The sequence below is a fragment of the Bos taurus genome, chromosome 7 (assembly GCF_002263795.3).
Source record: "Bos taurus isolate L1 Dominette 01449 registration number 42190680 breed Hereford chromosome 7, ARS-UCD2.0, whole genome shotgun sequence".
NCBI lineage: Eukaryota > Metazoa > Chordata > Mammalia > Artiodactyla > Bovidae > Bos > Bos taurus.
Genome location: NC_037334.1, coordinates 60,674,273 through 60,692,383, shown reverse-complemented (window position 1 = coordinate 60,692,383; position 18,111 = coordinate 60,674,273). Strand labels below are relative to the sequence as shown.

General features: G+C 44.4%; 1 protein-coding gene and 1 long non-coding RNA gene across 17 annotated transcripts in view; one reads left to right on the top strand and one right to left on the bottom strand.

Annotated features, from left to right (window-relative positions):
- LOC101903540 (uncharacterized) overlaps window positions 1-18,111 on the top strand; it is a 119,158-nt gene that overhangs the window by 51,218 nt on the left and 49,829 nt on the right. For 10 of the 14 annotated variants that reach the window (XR_009495295.1, XR_009495294.1, XR_009495296.1 and 7 more), the window contains exons 3-5: window positions 6,890-7,027; window positions 16,718-16,898; window positions 17,730-17,896. This is a non-coding gene — a long non-coding RNA (uncharacterized lncRNA). The remainder of the gene's footprint in view (window positions 1-6,889; window positions 7,028-16,717; window positions 16,899-17,729; window positions 17,897-18,111) is intronic. The other 4 variants (XR_001500696.3, XR_001500698.3, XR_001500699.3 and 1 more) reach the window with 4 other exon arrangements.
- The window catches only part of AFAP1L1 (actin filament associated protein 1 like 1), a 76,337-nt gene that overhangs the window by 48,687 nt on the left and 9,539 nt on the right, over window positions 1-18,111 (bottom strand). The window lies entirely within an intron of this gene.

Sequence of the window (18,111 nt, the reverse complement as noted above, 5' to 3'; positions counted from 1 at the left end):
AGAAAGTAGGGAAAACCACTAGACCATTCAGGTATGACCTAAATCAAATCCCTTATGATTATACAGTGGAAGTGAGAAATAGATTTAAGGTCCTAGATCTGATAGATAGAGTGCCTGATGAACTATGGAATGAGGTTCGTGACATTGTACAGGAGACAGGGATCAAGACCATCCCCATGGAAAAGAAATGCAAAAAGGCAAAATGGCTGTCTGGGGAGGCCTTACAAATAGCTGTGAAAAGAAGAGAAGCGAAAAGCAAAGGAGAAAAGGAAAGATACAAGCATCTGAAGGCAGAGTTCCAAAGAATAGCAAGAAGAGATAAGAAAGCCTTCCTCAGCGATCAATGCAAAGAAATAGAGGAAAACAACAGAATGGGAAAGACTAGAGATGTCTTCAAGAAAATTAGAGATACCAAGGGAACATTTCATGCAAAGATGGGCGCGATAAAGGACAGAAATGGTATGGACCTAATAGAAGCAGAAGATATTAAGAAGAGATGGCAAGAATACACAGAAGAACTGTACAAAAGAGATCTTCACGACCCAGATAATCATGATGGTGTGATCACTGACCTAGAGCCAGACATCCTGGAATGTGAAGTCAAGTGGGCCTTAGAAAGCATCACTATGAACAAAGCTAGTGGAGGTGATGGAATTCCAGTTGAGCTCTTTCAAATCCTGAAAGATGATGCTGTGAAAGTGCTGCACTCAATATGCCAACAAATTTGGAAAAACTCAGCAGTGGCCACAGGACTGGAAAAGGTCAGTTTTCATTCCAGTCCCAAAGAAAGGCAATGCCAAAGAATGCTCAAACTACCACACAATTGCACTCATCTCACACACTAGTAAAGTAATGCTCAAAATTCTCCAAGCCAGGCTTCAGCAATACATGAACCGTGAACTTCCTGATGTTCAAGCTGGTTTTAGAAAAGGCAGAGGAACCAGAGATCAAATTGCCAACATCCACTGGATCATGGAAAAAGCAAGAGCGTTCCAGAAAAACATCTATTTCTGCTTTATTGACTATGCCAAAGCCTTTGACTGTGTGGATCACAATAAACTGTGGAAAATTCTGAAAGAGATGGGAATACCAGACCACCTGATCTGCCTCTTGAGAAATTTGTATGCAGGTCAGGAAGCAACAGTGAGAACTGGACATGGAACAACAGACTGGTTCCAAATAGGAAAAGGAGTATATGTCAAGGCTGTATATTGTCACCCTGCTTATTTAACTTATATGCAGAGTACATCATTAGAAACGCTGGACTGGAAGAAACACAAGCTGGAATCAAGATTGCCGGGAGAAATATCAATAACCTCAGATATGCAGATGACACCACCCTTATGGCAGAAAGTGAAGAGGAACTCAAAGCCTCTTGATGAAAGTGAAAGTGGAGAGTGAAAAAGTTGGCTTAAAGCTCAACATTCAGAAAAGTAAGATCATGGCATCTGGTCCCATCACTTCATGGGAAATAGATGGGGAAACAGTGGAAACAGTGTCAGACTTTATTTTTGGGGGCTCCAAAATCACTGCAGATGGTGACTGCAGCCATGAAATTAAAAGACGCTTACTCCTTGGAAGGAAAGTTATGACCAACCTAGATAGCATATTCAAAAGCAGAGACATTACTTTGCCAACAAAGGTTCGTCTAGTCAAGGCTATGGTTTTTCCAGTGGTCATGTATGGATGTGAGAGTTGGACTGTGAAGAAGGCTGAGCGCCGAAGAATTGATGCTTTTGAACTGTGGTGTTGGAGAAGACTCTTGAGAGTCCCTTGGACAGCAAGGAGATCCAACCAGTCCATTCTGAAGGAGATCAGCCCTGGGATTTCTTTGGAAGGAATGATGCTAAAGCTGAAACTCCAGTACTTTGGCCACCTCATGCGAAGAGCTGACTCATTGGAAAAGACTCTGATGCTGGGAGGGATTGTGGGCAGGAGGAGAAGGGGACGCCAGAGGATGAGATGGCTGGATGGCATCACTGACTCGATGGATGTGAGTTTGAGTGAACTCCGGGAGTTGGTGATGGACAGGGAGGCCTGGCGTACTGCCATTCATGGGGTCGCAAAGAGTCGGACACGACTGAGCGACTGAACTGAACTGAACTGTTCTTTAAAGACAATAAGGACTCTCCCCCCAAAGCTAGCTTTCAGGTGTGGTGAATACAGATGTGCCTTTGAGAGTACCTTCGTCTTTAACACCGTAGAATTCAAACCACAAGGATTTAAGCTATCAAAGAGTTTAATTTGGAGAGAAATCATATACATATAATGATGCTTATGACAAATGGTCATACCTCTCCCAGGGTTTTGCTGGACCTCCTATCTGAGAGTCTCATTTAGTAGGCTCTATACTAGGACCCAGGAATCTACATTTTTAAGGAGTATTCCAGGTGATTCCAAGGTTAAACCTCTGAAAAATATGCCACCAGAAAACCTACTAGAGGGCATGTCCGTGAACATACAGACTGTGGGAAGACCTCCCTCTTCCTTAAAAAATTGTCATTAGACATCTCTTTCTGAAACAACTGAGTGAAGGTGGGAATAAGAGCCCCTGCAGACGACTGTAACTAGCTGGAACATGAAGTCTTGCTTGGGAGAGCACAGTGATTAGGACTTTGGGGCAAGACCTCTGAGCTGGACTTCTTGTGCTGCCACTTCTGAGTTGTACAAAGATGGGCACATTAGAGAGCTCTGAGCCATGGTTTTCTCATGTGTAAAGTGAGAATACTGGGGTCCCAGCCTCCTAGGCTGGGGTAACTAGGTTAAGATTATGCTTGCAGGGCACTTTGTTCGGTGCTGTGCCTGGAGCCATCAACAGGGCCACATTATTGTTGTTGCTGCTTCCTAATATTCCCCAGAATTGTGCACATCCAGAGTATTGACCAGATAGTATTTAGTGACAGATTTGCTATAGTTGTGGTAACAGACTTTGTGAGGACATGTCTTAATCTGTGCCTCAATCACAGTAGATGCCCAACAAGCATCCATTCATTGAATATTTTGATGACCCAGTCTAACACTCTGATTTTAAAGATGTGGAATGTGAGGGTTCAAGAGTTTATGTGACTTAGCTACAGTCACACAACTAATTGAAAATAAGAATATCTAGTGTTAGATTTACACTAGGTTTGATGCTTGTATGTCATAGAAGAGTGGCTGAGAGCTCAGGGTATACAAAATCTGGGCCCCCACCCAGCTCTGCCATTTTCTGCTTGGGGAAACGTCTTAACTTTCCTTAGCATTCAATTCTTCATCTGTAAACAGTGGGGGTAAAACAGTAGCTTCTGCGCATGATTGCTATAGAGATGAAATAAAAAGATACATATGGTGCTCAGTGATCTCAATGGCATTCTCTTCATTTGTGTAACTCCCCAACAGATTCAGGTGTGCTAGGCACAAGGGAAGGGAGTTCTCAGGGCAGGAGGACACAGATTCAGGTGTGCTAGGCACAAGGGAAGGGAGTTCTCAGGGCAGGAGGACATTGTGGGATTCTGTAAGCACCCTCCTCCCCACATGGACTGTTCATGGCCCGGGGCCTGACACTGAGCGTGTGTGGTTATGGCAGTTGGAGGTGGTAGAGCCCCTTTTGGAGAAGGCAATGGCACCCCACTCCAGTACTCTTGCCTGGAAAATCCCATAGACGGAGGAGCCTGGTAGGCCACAGTCCATGGGGTCACTAAGAGTCGGACACGACTGAGCGACTTCACTTTCACTTTTCACTTTCATGCATTGGAGAAGGAAATGGCAACCCACTCCAGTGTTCTTGCCTGGAGAATCCCAGGGACAGGGGAGCCTGGTGGGCTGCTGTCTATGGGGTCTCACAGAGTCGGACACGACTGAAGCGACTTAGCAGTAGCAGCAGAGCCCCTTTTCTCAGAGTGCTCCCCTCCCAAGGACTCCCTCCATGCCATGTGGAGGGCCAGCATCTTTCAGCTGGAGGGGCAGTGATACAGCCCAGAATCCTGTCCCTGCCATCCCAGGAAAAATCTCCACTAGTTCCTACCCCACCCACCTCCCATCTTTGCTCCTGGTCCAGGTCATCTCTGGTGTCTGTGGGCAGACGGGGCATCAGGACAAGGTTTCCTTTTATGATTAGATTTTACTTAGAACCATAAATACATTTCATTGATCTTGTTTGGTTTAGTTGAGCCTTAGGGAGATACAGTGAATTCCAATCAAGAAAAACCAGGGAGAAGTAGTCTAATCATTGTTATAAGTCTTCATTTTTTTTTTTTTTAACCAGGTGGGACAGAGAGGGGGCATAGAAATCCGAGTTGATAACTGTTCACAGGGATGCAAAAAAGTTTGTCAAATAAAATTAGAAACCTACTTAAAAATTTATCTAAGGTTATACCACTCTGTGCTTATTGTTCCTGGTGAATACCCAACTAAGACTAAGATCAGTTTTCTGTCTGCTCCTCCACCCTCCCCACCTAAGTGAAAACAGTATGAGGTGGTAGAGAGCAGAAATTTAAGCCACAGGCAAAAAGCACTGCCACCTGTTCCCAGGACTGCATCCCTGGTGCAGTCTAAGTGAAACCTTGAAGCAAAAGGCCTCCATTACAACCAGTATGGGCTCCCAGTGCAAAGAAGGTCAGATTTATTTAGAGATCTGAAAGGTAAAAGGTCTAATTTCCATGACAAAAAGCAAGTAAATAACACATCTTCAGCAAGCCACAGGAATAAGAAACCCTGTTTGGGTTCCTACCTAGTCAGCTGGTGGGCTCTTTGACTTGTGATCTCATTGCCGGGCACCTTTTAGTCTCTGAAATTTACAAAAATGCTTGGAAACAGCTTGCAAGTTATAATCTCATTAAATGCAAAGCAGTAGGAGGAAACCAATTTCTCTTTTCCCCACTTCACTACTTGACAAGCCTCTTTAGGACAAAAACAACTCATACTTCTTTGTTATCAAAGTCAGAGAAAATGCAAACAATGTGGTTGAAAAATGAAAAATAGGAAGAGTTGTCGGAATGTGGTTTTATGATGTTAGAGATGACATTTAGTAAACTGTTTTAACAGCCTAGCATGTCAATGAGGTATGACCCATTATAGCAGTGGGGAGTTAACTCACCTTAGAAAGGAAAGCAGTATACTTAGTAGAGGTGGTCTCAACAGTTGGGTAGGAGGAAGGAAGGAAAGAGGAGACTTTTCTGTGGCCTTCCAACCCTGCATGCCCTTCCAGACAGACCTTTCTCCAGGCTGCTTTCTGCTCTGTTCCTCAGCCTCTTAACCCCAGGTCTCTGCATATGTGGTTCTCTCTTCCTGTCAGAATTCCCTTCTCCTCCTAACCAGTAATGGCCCCCTCCAGCCCTCTACTCACTCATGACTTTCTCACAGACCTTCACTGTCCTCCTGACCACATACACTCCCTCTATTTTATGCTGTCATAGCATCACTCTCCCTGTGGTACTTCTTGTGGTGAAATGTTACACTTTTCACTGGCTCTCTGGATGGATCCCTGGATGAAAAACTTGAGGATGCAGAACCCATGGGACTGACTGTGAGGGAATTGAGTATCTGAGGATTTTGGTGTTGGTGAAGGTCCTGGAACCAATTCCCTGCAGACCCCAGAGGATGGCTGTATTTAAATACGTATATCTCTTATTAGCATCTGGTATATCTCTGATTAGCATCTGTTTCCCCCACTTGAGCCTTAACTTCTTGAGGGTAAGAATAGGGCAAGCTTTTGCTAGTGCCTGACATAGAATACATGCTTAAGTATTTGTGGAATGAGTAAATTCTTGAAGCAAAGTTTTCTTAAGAGTTGGTAAAGTCCAACAGCTAGTTAGACAAAAGCTATGACAAACCTAGACAGCAAATTTAAAAGCAGAGACATTACTTTGCCAACAAAGGTCTGTGTAGTCAAAGCTATGGTTTTTCCAGTAGTCATGTATGGATATGAGAGCTGGACCATAAGAAAGGCTGAGTGCTGAAGAACCGATGCTTCTGAACTGTGGTGTTGGAGACAACTCTTGAGAGTCCCTTGGACTGCAAGGGGATCAAACCAGTCAATTCTAAAGGAGATCAATTCTGAACATTCACTGGAAGGACTGATGCTGAAACTCTAATACTTTGGTCACCTGATGCGAAGAGCTGACTCATTGGAAAAGAGCCTGATGCTGGGAAAGATTGAAGGCAGGAGGAGAAGGGGACGACAGAGGATGAGATGGTTGGATGGCATCACCAACTCGATGGACATGAGTTTGAGCAAGCTCCAGGAGATGGTGAAGGACAGGGAAACCTGGGTGTGCTGCAGTCCAGGGGGTTGCAAAGAATTGGACACGACTGAGCGACTAAATAACACTGACAGCTAGTTAATGTCTAGTTAACCATGTTTGGTCTCATGGTGACTCAGGATAATAAAAAAGATGCTTGAAAGAAAAAAAAAACAACAGGTAGCAAAAAGCCCAGGGTACAAAAGGGAGCAGAAGCCCAATTTCTCATGTGGCTAAGCTCCCCAAACCCTGTTTGTTTGAACTTGTACCCCTCGTGTGAATATGGTTTCCAGTTGGTTTAGCGATGCATGTTTTGTAGTTTGTGGATTTTAATCCTAACATAGTAACATTAATACAGGAACTATGTGAGTTCAAGTCTTATTCCCGTTTTCTAGCTGTATACCTTTGGGATAATTACATAACTGCCTGATGTACATCATTGTGACCTGTGAAGCTTATCTACCTCAACAGTGAGCCCTAGTACAGTGAGAATGTGCCTAAAACAGTGTCTGGCACACAGTAAATACTCAGTACATGTTAGCTGTTTACATTATTCTTCCTTTACTATTATATGTTATACCCTGCTTTAAGCGATTTACATGTGTTCTTTACATAATTAAATTATGAATTTTGGTAAATTCTTAATGAAATTCATAACTTAATTCTTACAGATGTGGGAACTGAGGACTGCAGAATGGGAAGAATCCTGAGGCCATTTGGAGATGCCTCTCCCAGTGCTCCTTCAGAATGCTGCGTGCATCTATGCTAAGTCCTGCATTAACTCTGCAGAGAGGCCCCCAGCCACACAGGTGAGGCTGAGGGAATTGACCCCTCACTTCATGGGTACAGAAATGCTTCATTCCTCTGCCCAGTTTCTTCCAAGTTATTGCAGATCTACCCATCTGGGGCCATGAAGATGTCTCACTTCCTTCCTCTGAATTTACAAGCACTTCACGGAGTCCAAATGAAGGCCAAACAGTGGGCAGGACGTTGGAGGGGACCTCACTGGTTGGACTAGCATTGTTGATCACTAAAACAAATACATCCTGTTGTCCTAGAGCATACAGGGAAGACCGTGGTTCATGTGGGCTGGGAAAGAATAGAAAAGGAGCAGCAAAGAAACCCAGCTGCAAAGCCAATGCCTTGTGCTGACTGCTTTCCAGGAGTTAAATATAGCTCCTGTGTGAGGCAGGCAGAGGGTTGTCGAGGTCACCTTGAAAGGCTTTTGTGTGTGATAATTACAGCTTATGCAGGAAACAGAATATCCTTTATGCTGAAGAGAATAGTACAGTTTGACTCCTTGGGAGAGAAGCCCAGAATCCTGAGGGAGGTGGAAAAGAAGAGTGGAGGATCTGGGATTTGGTAGGAGAACCGACTCTTTGGAAAAGACCCTGATGCTGGGAAAGACTGAAGGCAAGAGGAGAAGGGGATGACAGAGGATGAGATGGTTGGATGGCATCACTGATGCGATGGACATGAGTTTGAGTAGGCTCTGGGAATTCGTGATGGACAGGGAAGCCTGGCATGCTGCAGTCGATGGGGTTGCAAAGTCGGACACGGCTGACCGACTGAACTGACCTGAGGAGAGTATCTGGTTTGGGTTCTGACTCCTCCCACTTGCTAGTGTGGAATTGGGTAAATCAGCCCCTCAGAGCATCATCTTCCTGTTCTGGAAGAAGGGATTTAGAATCCTTGTGTGTGGGAATCCTTTGTGGGAGGGGAAATGGGCAATGGTGGGGTAAGGGTTTGTAAACTGTGGGGATTCTTACTGGGGATCCTCTGTGGCACAGTTCTGTGATGTACTCTTGTTTCAGGAAGGTAAAAGGTCAGGGAGGTGGCAGGTCAGTGGGGAAGCAGGTTGTGGGGATGTTTTGGGGTGACTGTGTTCTGGGAGGTGGGCCAGGGTGACAAGCTCATGGAAGCCCTGCATCTTAATGGCCTTTTGAGCAGCAGCTCTGCCCATGTCTTGTCATCCACCAGGACAGCTCTCATTCTGAACACCTTGTTTCTCAGCCCTGGATGGCCAGGGAAGTGGTAGTTCCCCCTCATTAAGACATTTCCAGACAAGAGTGGGGTGGGGCAAGGAAATAGCTTTTGGCAGTGGGGCTGGATTCTCCCAGAATTGTTCCTTTGTGTGCAGATTCCTCCCTGTTTGGCTCACAAAGGAAATGGTTCCAGGAGGAAGTGGAAAACTGTGACACACACATGCTCAGCCCTCACACACAAGATGGCAGCTGTTTCCGCTTGGTGGAAGTCCCTACCGTCTCCTTCACTGAATGGGGTGGCCTGGGATACCGGATGATAAAGGCAGGGGGTGTTTTTGAGCTCTTAAGTGATGTTCCAGATGTTATGCTAAGCATTTTGCATGGATTACCTCATTTAATTCTCATAATGGCCCTGTGAGGAGTTACTGTTCTCACCCTCTGTTTTATACATAAACCAAGTGAGGCTCAGAGGCTCAATTGTTTGTTTAAAGGCACATGGCAAAAAGAACCTAGACCTAAGTCTAGGGCCTAGACTCCTAACTGTCGCATCATAATTCTTTCTGGCCACCTTCTTCTAAAAGAGGTTCCCTATCTCTGAAGCTTGGTAGAACCACCAGTGAGCCACTCATGACCACTCCCCACTAGTGTCCCTTCATAGGATGGGTGCCTGGTCTGAGGCCTAGATGGAGCTGGGCTTGCCATTCTGAGAAGTTTGAGTTTGAGAAGCTATCTTACAGTTGCCTGCAACAGACACTGAGGATGTCTGGCTAGGGGTTTGCGAATAATGCTGATAATAATAAAGATAGTCAACGATGACAGCGAACGTTTATTGAACACATTTTACAAAGTGGGCCTAGCACTTACATTTCTTTAATAAATTAGGACCTCAAGTGGACAAAAATTGGATTAATCCTAATCGTTGTTTCGTGAGATACTGTCATCATTGGTCCATGCATGCTTCATTTTTATTTATTTATGTAATCAGTTATTTTTGCTAATGTAGTAAGTACCCACAAGTCCACCATTCAAAGCGGAATCCTGGATCTAGACAATATCATACATCTAACTATGATCTCATGCTTCTGCTTACCCTTTGCAGTCTGTCATCCTGAATGCTGTATTCACCACATCCTTGTTTTCCCTTATAGATTGCAACTAATAAAAATTAAAAAATTTTAGTTGTTATAAAAGCCGGGAGAAATATCAATAACCTCAGGTATGCAGATGAACCACCCTTATGGCAGAAAGTGAAGAGGAACTAAAAAGGCTCTTGATAAAAGTGAAAGAGGAGAGTGAAAAAGTTGGCTTAAAGCTCAACATTCAGAAAACTAAGATCATGGCATCTGGTCCCATCATTTCATGGGAAATAGATGGGGAAACAGTGGAAACAGTGTCACATTTTATTTTTGGGGGCTCCAAAATCACTACAGATGGTGATTGCAGCCATGAAATTAAAAGACGCTTACTCCTTGGAAGGAAAGTTATGACCAACCTAGATAGCATGTTAAAAAGCAGAGACATTACTTTGCCAACACAGGTCCGTCTGGTCAAGGCTATGGTTTCTCCAGTGGTCATGTATGGATGTGAGAGTTGGACTGTGAAGAAAGCCGAGTGCCGAAGAATTGATGCTTTTGAACTGTGGTGTTGGAGAAGACTCTTGAGAGTCCCTTGGACAGCAAGGAGATCCAACCAGTCCATCCTAAAGGAGATCAGTCCTGGGTGTTCATTGGAAGGACTGATGTTGAAGCTGAAACTCCAGTACTTTGGCCGCCTGATGTGAAGAGGTGGCTCATTTGAAAAGACCCTGATGCTGGGAAGGATTGAGGGCAGGAGAAGAAGGGGATGACAGAGGATAAATGATTGGATGGCATCACTGACTCAATGGACATGGGTTTGGGTAAACTCCAGGAGTTGGTGATGGACAGGGAGGCCTGGCGTGCTGCGATTCATGGGGTCACAAAGAGTCGGACAGGACTGAGAGACTGAACTGAACTGAAACTTTATTAAAAGGGCATAATGTTATTGGTAACTTTTTGTGACTTTTTTCTTACTGTGATACTGCTAAGATTTATCCATATCGTTGCCTGTCATTGTGTTCATTTATTGTGCTGTATGATACTCCATTGTGAGGATATTCTCCATGGCTAACACTCTGTGCCTATTATGTTTATTTCATCTTTGCAGCAACTGCATATGGTAGGAGCTCTTCTTATCTCAGTTTTACTGACAAGAAACTAAGGCCTAGAGAGGCTGAAGAGCTTGCTGGAGGTCATAGGTGCCAGGTTCACATCTTTCTGGCCTTCACTGTTCGCTGTGTTTTGGTGTAGAGGGGAAAACACAGGAGTTGGAGCCAAAAACCTAGGGCTCAAGCTCCATGCTTACTGGTTGTGTGGGCTCCGGCAAGTTGCCTCTATGTCCTCAGCATTAAAGTGGAGTGATGGTAACTGCTCTATCTCTTAGGCCTGTTGTGAGACTCAAACCTGACAGTATCTGTGGAAAGTGATAGTAAACAGTCTGTAAACAGAAGTTTTTATAAATTGGTATGTTGTGATTAATGATCACATTAATGATCACATGTGTGTCATCTGCTCCACCTTTCCCTCAATCAAACAACAGAATGTGTGTAGGATTCAAGACATGAGCATCCCTATTCAGAAAAGCAAGGGTTAGGTTGACAATCAGCCCATAGAAACCTTCGTGTGATTAAAGAATTATAAAATTATCAACAGAGGCCTCAGGCTGCACTAATGGGAACAGTGTATTTATCTTTGTTCTGTTCAGTAGAGTTTAAAAACTTTTTTTTTTTTTTTTTTTTACTATTTATTACCTATTTTCAATATCTGAGCCCCCACCCCACTACTGTTTGCTCGTGGTGTTTCCTTTGCATGTCTTGTTCTCCAGCTACTATACTATATGACCCCGGGCAGGTTACTTCACTTTTCTGAGTCTCCACATCTGAATAATGGGGATAATAATAATAATTACATCTTACAGGGCTGTCATGAGGGTCCAGTGAGGTGTTGTATGAACTGCTTAGAACAGTTCCTGACACATACCAAACTGACTAATGTCATTATTTAAACTCTCCCCTATTCCCTAGATGGTGCCCATTTATTCTTTGAGAATTAGTTTAGAGGCCACTTCCTCCAGGAGGCCTGTCCTGCTCTTCTGGACAAGTGAGGTTACCTGTTAAGAGCCTCCAGGGCAGACAGTTTGTTCAATGACCTCCATTAAAGTGTGAACTGTGAGAGTAGAGATGCTGCCTGATTTAATATCTGCTGCTGCTCCCTGGTGCCCAGTACCGTAATGGGCACAAAGCACATGCACTGCAGAGAGATTAACTAACAGCCCAGAATTCAGAGGAACAACCACAGGTTAGGCAGAGGGCTGCTAATTCTGCCTGTGACAGCCTTCTCCAAGAGCAGAAAGGCTTACAGCGATGGGGGAAGAGGCAAGAGGAGGCAGACTTGTTCCCTTGGGCTCTGGAGGACAGTCCAGACCAGCGGTGGCAGCTCCCAGACCATATTATTAGGTCCACTATATGTAGGAACTTTCCAGAAATTTGAACTAAGAAGAGAGCCAGCTATCCCTTCCAAGAGGGGCTGAGGCTTGGTGGACTGCCTCTTGGCAGGAAGGTGGGGGTGAGTTAGTATAGTGGGTAATTGTGACACCGGTGACTATGGTGAGAAGCACACAGAATCACACCTGGGGTTTGTCCTTCGTAGCCCAGCGACCCCGGGCAGGTGACATCAGTTTTCTCATCTGTGAGGCAGAGGTAATAAGACCACTCATGTCGGAAGGTTGTGGTGAGCAGAAAGGGAGATAACGTAGAAAAAGTGCTAAGCTCTGTGCCAAGCACATATGAGACCTCCTACAAAGGTTGGTTGTTACTATTAATGTTGTTGATGTTAGTAATCACAGGGGATTCAGGTATCTCCCAGAGTTTAGTCTAGATATTCTAGGTGGGAGGCTAAAGGTTCTGCTCAGAATGGCCACCCTGCCTGCTGCCCAGGTGGTAAGTCCATCCTCTTCCCTCTCTTCCTTCCTTCCTTCCCCTTGCTTGCAAAAGCCTTCCAGTGCTAACCTTGGATCATGTTCTGGGCCAGGCCCCTGTGAATGCAGCCCACAGGGAGCCGAGCCACCCCTGGGAGGCTTTGGGAGATGCCCAGAGTGATTTCCTGCCTCCAGAGCTGGGGGTGAGATTGAGAAAATGATGCTTAAAGGTCCCGAGAATGACTGTCTTGAGTCTTGAAGAACCCTGGACAGATGTCTCCTCTGCTCTCCCATGAGATCAACAATTCTACATGCTCTCTTTGAAAGTGGATAGAGTGTGAAGTTTTCTGTTTTTCTGTTCTTAAACAGGAAGGTGAGGTAGTCTTACGAAGTTTGCTGCTCACATGCAGTATTTGCTGCAGTTCCTAACTGGTCTCCTTTCTCTAATCTCTCCCTTTCTACTCTAATGTGAGCTTTAATTTTCCCCAAGTGGCAACACACAGCATAACCCCCTCCTGCTCACACGGCTTCAGAGCTCCCCAGGGCCTAGACACCAGTTTCCTTTGTGACTCAGATGATGAAAGAGCTTCCTATGCTCCCTATACTCCCTGTGGTTTATTCCCTCTGTAATTCCATCCCTTTCCAGGATGGGCAGGCAAGAAGTGAGAGGAATCCATCCTGATTTTTAAAGAAAGGTGATCATTTAAAGAAAGGAGATCATTTATAGAAGTGTTGTTTAAACATTGGCTTTTTTTTTTTTAATTGTGTGCTTCCTGCGTGCTGACTGCTTTTCTTGCAGAAATCCAATTGTCCCCCATAGTCAGACAGGAGATTGTTATCTCCATTTTTAGCTGAAGAAACTGAGACCCGGTATTAAATAGAAGGAGTAGAGGGGATTCAAACCCTGGCAACCTGACACCGCAGCCAGTGCACTCGGCTTCCACAGTATGCTGCCTCTATTATTAGTTACCAGTCACAGCCACAGTTGTGGACCTGGAGAAAAAAGCCCTTCTTGAGGCCCCATTTACCTCTGCCTGCTTCTCTGGGCTGTAGGCACACTGACCAACCTGTGCTCTGAGCACGGCTTCTGTGCCTCTCCCCTTCCAACTCGCCATTGTCTCTACTTAGAATGCTAATCCCCCAGTGTTTCTGAGGTTCCTGGCTAAAAAGTGTCCCTTGAGTCTTCTGAGCCTTTATGTATTCTCTTTGATGGACACTAACCAGATATGACTTCATGTCACAGGCATTGGTGACAGTCTTAGTTTTTCTGCCTCACTAGGAGGTTTGGGGTGTAGGAACCCTATGCTTCCCCCTGTTACCCCTTAGAGCTGGTTGCTGGCTGGAGGTGAGGAAATGCGATCGGTCCCTCTGGCTTCCCAGCACACCCCTAGATCAGTTTTCTTTTTGCTTCAAGTAAAGCTTTAAAAAAAAAAAAATCCCACTTGGTTTCATGTCGGCTGGATCTACCCTTTGCAAACTCTTCAACAAGAATGGGCAGGAAGAATAAATATTTATTCTACAAATGAATAAATCTGATTCCATCTTCAAAAGAAAGACTTAGTATAAATTATCATAATTTCTCCATTCTAAGATTTCACTGATTTAAAGATATTTTATCTATTAAATAATAGTTTTTTGAAAAAAGAAAACAGAAAAAATGAACAAATTGATGTAGCAAATTTACAATGTTCTTTCAAAAGTATGTTTGGTATCAATGAAATATTTTTAAGAATATGGTCCAATTCAATTTTGATTTTTTTCTTTTGATTCTGGTGGTCTCAGAAAAAAGTTTTCTAAGCCTTGAGTAGATCACCATGAAGCATAGGCAGGTGTCAGCGGTGTCCCAGCCCTGAACCCCTGGGGTTGCTGGGTCAGCAAGGGCATGTAAAGCCAGTCATGTACCAGTGGCAGCCCTGAGGCCCCCAAGGCCAGTGGACAGGCTTTCTCCCCAGCAGAACTCTGTGCTCCACTGACATCTCTTGACCAAGTCAGTGGTTCTGGGGAAAGCTGACTGGGAGTCCCTCATGTGATCTGAGGCGCGACACCACCCCTTGAGCCTCCGTTTCCCCGGCTGTAAAGTGAGAGGCATAAGATTAGACAGGCGGTTTTCAAATGTTCTGCAGATGGAGCTCTGGGGTCTGGGAGGCTTCTTTGGGGGCTGCCTTGGGAGTAGGAAGATGGAGTGGACTGTACTCAGTATTTTCATTCCTACTTCCCCCAAAGCAACTCTTTGTTTAAGATTTTATTTGCAGAAGGATTCTGAGGCTAAATGCAGTTTGAAAAACACTGGTAAATGGCATTCTGGGGCCTTTCCAAATATTAGTCTTGAGTACGTACTCTTGAATGATCTGAGGACAGGGCTTCATTCCTCGGCCTGGACACACCCTCAGAATCTTTCTCACCACAGTACTCTAGGCAGACACTCCCAAACTCGACAGATTAATTCAGGGGTTGGCAAACTTTTTGTGTAAAAGACCAGATAGTACATATTTTAGGCTTTTCAGGCCACATGTGGGCCTCTGTTGCAACTACTCAACTCTGCTCTTTTGGCAAAAAAGCAGCCTTAGACAAAACAAAATGAATGGACATGGCTGTGGGCCAGTACAACTTTATTTACAAAAAGATGTGGGGGTCTGGATTTGGTCTAACAGCCAAGGTGTACTGCTACCCATGCTGTAATAAACACCTCGACCTGACAGGTGAAGAAACTGAAGCCCAAGGAGGAGGTTCAAGTCAGGATCCCTGTACCTTGGTCAGCGAACATGCTTTCAGCACTCCACACTGCTCACTTAGCCATAACCCTTACCCTGATTTGGACTGTGGGCATCTGAGATTGCATGATTGAGGGAATGGTGCCCAGAAAAGACACGTGCCCCACTTATCCCCTCTCAGGAGATGAGTTTTCCCCTAGGTTCTTAGAGGGCTATAAAAAGCCCTTAGCTTGCCTCCTGTGGGACGTTCTGTCAGTAAATTCCCCAGAGCTGGAATGACTGCAATGTGGTGCCACATTCTGCCCCCTCTGCAGCCTGACAGCTGTGCAGGGAGAAGAATTAGGGCAGTCAAGCTCTGCACCTCCACCCCCACTTGGGGTGTGGCTGGGATTCCCCGAATGGAATTTTAGGTGGAGGACAAAACCCTGCCTGGGCCCTCCTGGGGCAGGATCTTTGCCAGTTCCAGGAGGATGAATGTTTCTTGAATTCTAAACACCAGAACTACAAGGGCCATAGTGGGAGGAGTGTGAAGGGTAAGAAATAAAGTCTCATACCAGCTGCCTGGCTGTACCATTCACTGATGGAAGCTGTCCCTCCTGGAACTGTTTAGATTCCCTTTCCCTCCCCTGCTTCCCACCTTGAAATCTTCACCTATTAAGTCTTTGTGGCTTATCTGGCAAGTCCTTCACGTAATAGACCTGGGAATGCCTCTCTCCACTGGACAAGCAGTGGCGAGCATGGTAAAAAACTTAGGTTTGGAGGTGGGCAGAGCTGGGTATATAAATTGACCTGTCTAGGCCTTACGTCTTTTCATCTGTAAAATTGGGATATTTAAAAAAAAATACACGTATGACACATTTTAAAGTAGGTACTGAAAATAAATTACAGTAAATAAACTGAAAATGCAACCAATGGCAAAGTCATGATGAACATTCCCATCAAATTCTGTTGGGAGGTGTGGTGGTGATGAGACTGCAGGGCTCAGGGAAGATAAATATCACAAATATATCAAAACCTTCAAATTATTGTGCATTCACACACTGACATGGGCCACAAACATGCTTTCACAGGAACTGTACTTATCAGTCTACCACAGAACCAGATTTTGCCATAAACTACAAAATTTTTAACACAAAGTTGTATTGACATCTTTCTAATTCATATACATGCCCTAGCTGTGATTTTAAAAAATAGAAACTACACATTGTACAAATACTCTCCCCTCACAACTGCTGGCAACATTTTTGGATGGAATTTCTCCCTCAATAAAATTAATGGCATATTTTATACACATGAAAGTCAAACTGCATCAGCTTCATGATTGTTGAGAGGATTAAATGGCTCAATGTACATATGTAAACTGCCTGACTCATGGTGAGTGCTCAGTTGGCAATTATTATTAAACATCTGTTATGTGCTAGACCCTGGAAATAAGATGTAGAGACAGTCTCACAGCACAGGCTTCATATATACACAGAGGAGGCATTTAAGTTAGTACAATACGGTATTCTAAGAACTGAAACTGAGGAGGGTGGTGGTAACCTAAAGTCAGAGGGAAGGTCCAGGGAGGATGTGGCAGATCATTTTCATGGAGGTGATGCTGAGCGCTGTCTTTCAGGGAGAGGGGAAAGCAGAGGCATCTTTTTAACCTCAGTTTTTGCATCTGTCTAACTGGGAGAATGTCTCAGCTGACCAATTCACAAGGCTTTACCAGAGTTAAGTTATTGAAGAGAATCTCAAGGCTGAAAGGGTCCTAGAGAAAGGATTTTAGTGGTTAGTTCTCTGTTTGAATATCCCTGCTGTTACACAGGTTCCTTCTGGCCCAGAGTGACCACGCTGTGGATGACTGCTGAGTGAGAGAAACTGTATGACTGCCAGAGTTGCCCCAGCTCTAAAGGAAGCCCTCTGATGAACAACCCCGACACTACGTGGGAATGGACACAATTGGCAAATGTGAAAAGGTTTCTAGAAGTTAAAAGCCTTATAAAAATGTATGTACCTGTGTTGCAGAAGTGAGTGGCTGAGCCATTCACTAGGACATGGTATTTCTGCTTCTGTGTCCAGATCCATTTCTCTGCTGGCACTGTGTGCTTGGTACATTTATTGTAGGTTTGTCCTCTCGGGCTAGAGTACGCATACCCTGGGAGTCCATGGTGGAAGGCAGGGTGGGGTTAGGGACAAAACCTTGAGAAAAACACGGTATGTCTCTGCAAGTCCACTGCACAAAGATTTTTTTGGTGGGGGAGTGTGTTTATTCAGGTATGTTATGGATGATATTAGAAATTTGTTTGGCTTTAGATAAAATGAGACACTTCAAGCTTTCAGAAGCCACTTTGGGTAACAGACCAAACCCTAGAATTTCACTTGGTTGAAAAGTGTGAAAGGCAGTGCTGGAGCAAGTAATCAAGGGAGGTGTTTGAGCAAGGTCAAGGGTCCTGATAAGCCTGTGCACGAAAACAGCAAGCACGTCAGACTTACCTGTGAGCTCTGCAAAAAGTACACATTCCCAAACCTCATTCCAGACCCACTGATCAGACCTCTGGGGGTATATTTTCAGTAGGATCCCTGGAAGATGATGATTCTTCCAGCTGGATTCAAGAACCACAGCTTTAGACAAATAGAGAATAGTTCTTACAGGAGGCTGGAGAGGTGAGAGGAGAAACAGGAAGCTCTTACAGGAGATGACAGGATATTGAAGAAGAAGCCATCCAAGATACATTTTTCAGTAACAGTTAACAGAATTGGGGGTCTGACTGCAGAAAGGGTAAAAGCAAAGGAAATGATGAATAATGACAAAGTCTATGTTTCTGTCCCTAAAATAGGAATCACTGAAATGGAAAATCCTGGAGCTGAAAGTGGCCTTACCCAGCTCTACTCTGTGAACTTTGTATTTTTTCTTTTATTTATTCATTATCTCAGCAGACATTTTTTTGCACATATACTACATGCAAAGCATTACGTTAGATGCTGGAAAAGAATCGTGAACAAGGTAAGAAGGACCCTGCCCTCATAGAGCTCACATTAACAGCTAATTAATTCCTATAATTAATCATTACTGTGAAGATGGCAAAGATCTTGCAAAGATGGGCACAATAAAGGACAGAAATGGTATGGACCTTACAGAAGCAGAAAGTATTAAGAAGAGGTGGCAAGAATACACCGAAGAACTATGCAAAAAAGATCTTCATTACCTAAATAACCACG